Source organism: Zootoca vivipara, chromosome 3 (genome assembly GCF_963506605.1).
Source record: "Zootoca vivipara chromosome 3, rZooViv1.1, whole genome shotgun sequence".
Lineage (NCBI taxonomy): Eukaryota > Metazoa > Chordata > Lepidosauria > Squamata > Lacertidae > Zootoca > Zootoca vivipara.
In genome coordinates this window covers 22921849-22924755 of record NC_083278.1, presented here as the reverse complement: position 1 = coordinate 22924755, position 2907 = coordinate 22921849, and positions in this window count along the sequence as shown.

Here is a 2907-nt window from a genome sequence, read left to right as displayed (position 1 = left end):
CCTGCTGCAGCAGTAAATAAAGGGGTTACCTATCTGGCTGCCTTGCTTAATATCCTTGGCCTTATGTGTTGTTTAAACTGATCCCTGGAGTGGATGTCCACTGACATGATGAATCTATCGATCAATACGTAATTGGAGCATCCTTCTAAAGCCAAAGAATTAATCTGATGGGAGAGGTTAACAGTGATAATTAATACCTAGTGTCAGTGAATAATACATTTTATAAAGTCAGAGATTTAAATGCACGACAGAAAGAAGACATTCAAGTTCATTTATAAATCATGTTGTCCTCTGGGCAAATTTCTCTGCCAAAACAAAGGTTCTCTGGGGCAGAATGGAATGCAAGGGGATTAACAGGAAGCAAATCCTGATATCACACCTATTTGGAGGTAAGCTTCCCTGAATCTTCCAAGGAAATCATATACTTCCAAGTAAAATGAGTTTAGAATTGTGAATTAAATTATTGCCTAACAGCGTAATCCTAACCATGTGTACACAGAAGTCTTCTTGAATTCAATGGGGCTTACTCCCATGTAAGTGAATATGGTAAGGATGAGGAACCTGAGTCCCTTCAGAAGTTGTTGGAATCCAAGTACCATCAACCCCAGCCAGCACCACCAATGGTTAGGGATTAATAACTGCAGCCTTAAGCAAGGGACAGTTTGAAAGTTCCCTGGAATTCCAATCAAAGCATAGTGCCCTCTTCTCACATTGCTTCTTGTGTTTATACAGGTGGGCAGGCATGGTGATATATGATGCTGCAAAATTAGGGATATATCCCAATAAACTGCTGACCAAATACAAACTGGATCTGACTACGCTTTGCCAGGATATTGGCATTGCCAATGTTTCCACACACACACCCAGAGACTCTGTACTGCAGCATGATGGCCAATGAGGCTCATTTTCCTATTGTCACACCTCAATATGAGAAGTGCTATAGCTCCTGAATCCCTGCCTGCTATGTAGATTTTAATGAGAGGGGCTGGCACTGTGCTGTTTTTGTTATTACTGTATGTTTTTAATATATTTATTTTATTTATTTATTAAATTTGTGAGTTGCCTTGTCTTGACCCAAAGTGACTTACAAATGATCAAACAAGCACACAAAAGCTCCCACATAGATACACACACACACACATGCATAGCTGGGGGGGGGTGCAGGGAGGCAGCTGCACCCCCTATCAAGTAAATAAATAAAAAAATACTTAACTAAAACTTGGTTCTGCCGCGCCCCCCCCCCCAATATACAATACAAATCTTTATTATGGTCATAGACCAGCATTTAAAATCTAAAAAGTGCTTTAGAAAGCTAAAAGGTATTAAAACACAAGGTGAATATAAAAGCCTATAAGAATTTAAAAGAAGCTAAAAGGGACCCAGGTGGCGCTGTGGTTAAATCACCGAGCCTAGGGCTTGCTGATCAGAAGGTCGGCGGTTCGAATCCCTGTGACGGGGTGAGCTCCCGTTGCTTGGTCCCAGCTTCTGCCAACCTAGCAGTTTGAAAGCACGTCAAAATGCAAGTAGATAAATAGGAACCGCTACAGCGGGAAGGTAAATGGTGTTTCCGTGTGCTGCTCTGGTTCACCAGAAGCGGCTTTGTCATGCTGGCCACATGACCTGGAAGCTATACGCCGGCTCCCTCGGCCAATAATGCGAGATGAGCGCGCAACCCCAGAGTCGGTCACGACTGGATCTAATGGTCAGGGGTCCCTTTACCTTACCTTTACCTAAAAGAATCCAAATGAAGCGCCAGGAACACTGGGTGGGTGTGGAAGAGCACAAAATATATAAAGGCTTTGACTATCATTTACAGAGCACTCTGATATGTTCATAAAAGATAAAACTGATTTTGTGTGTGTGGGTGGGTGGGTGGCCTACACATATATGCATACATATATGAGAGTCCCATGGACTGCAAGAAGATCAAACCTATCCATTCTTAAGGAAATCAGCCCTGAGTGCTCCCTGGAAGGACAGATCGTGAAGCTGAGGCTCCAATACTTTGGCCACCTCATGAGAAGAGAAGAATCCTTGGAAAAGACCCTGATGTTGGGAAAGATTGAGGGCACTAGGAGAAGGGGACGACAGAGGACAAGATGGTTGGACAGTGTTCTCGAAGCTACGAACATTAGTTTGACCAAACTGCGGGAGGCAGTGCAAGACAGGAGTGCCTGGCGTGCTATGGTCCATGGGGTCACAAAGAGTCGGACACGACTAAACGACTAAAGAACAACAACAACATACATATATGTGTATGTATATACAGTATACACACACACACACATATTCTATTAATGTTTAATTGCTTTTTAATGATTGTTTTCTCTCTGTCTCTACATTTTATCCGCAAGCTGCCTTCAGTCCCTGTCATAGCTGCCAAGTTTTCCCTTTTCTCACGAGGAAGCCTATTCAGCGTAAGGAAAAATCCCTTAAAAAAAGGGATAACTTGGCAGCTATGGTCCCTGTCCGGGGGAAAGGCCGGATATTGAAAGGTTACAGAGAAACACACGTAGGCTTACAGAGAAACACACACACAACCCTCTGGAACTTGCTGGTGCAAATGTTCTGCGGAGCTCCATCCTACGCGCTACTTCTACGGGACGTTGTTCCTAAAGCGGGTTGTATGAATTGCAATCCGATGCAATGCAGCGGCGCCGCTCCGAGCCGGTTCAACTGGACTCGCGCGCTCCTGCTTCTTGGCAGAACGTCGCGTTCTCCTAGCCCCGCCCAGGGGGCGGTGAGAAAAGCCTGACCCCGCCCCCAACACGCCTCCTTCTCCCAGCCTCCTCCTCCTGACCAAAACATTGACACGTGCTCCGGTCTCTCCTCGTCACGTGACGTGTATGGGAGGTGGAACCTGGAACGTCACAACGCCCCAAGCAGCCAACCGGCGGCCGGGATGCC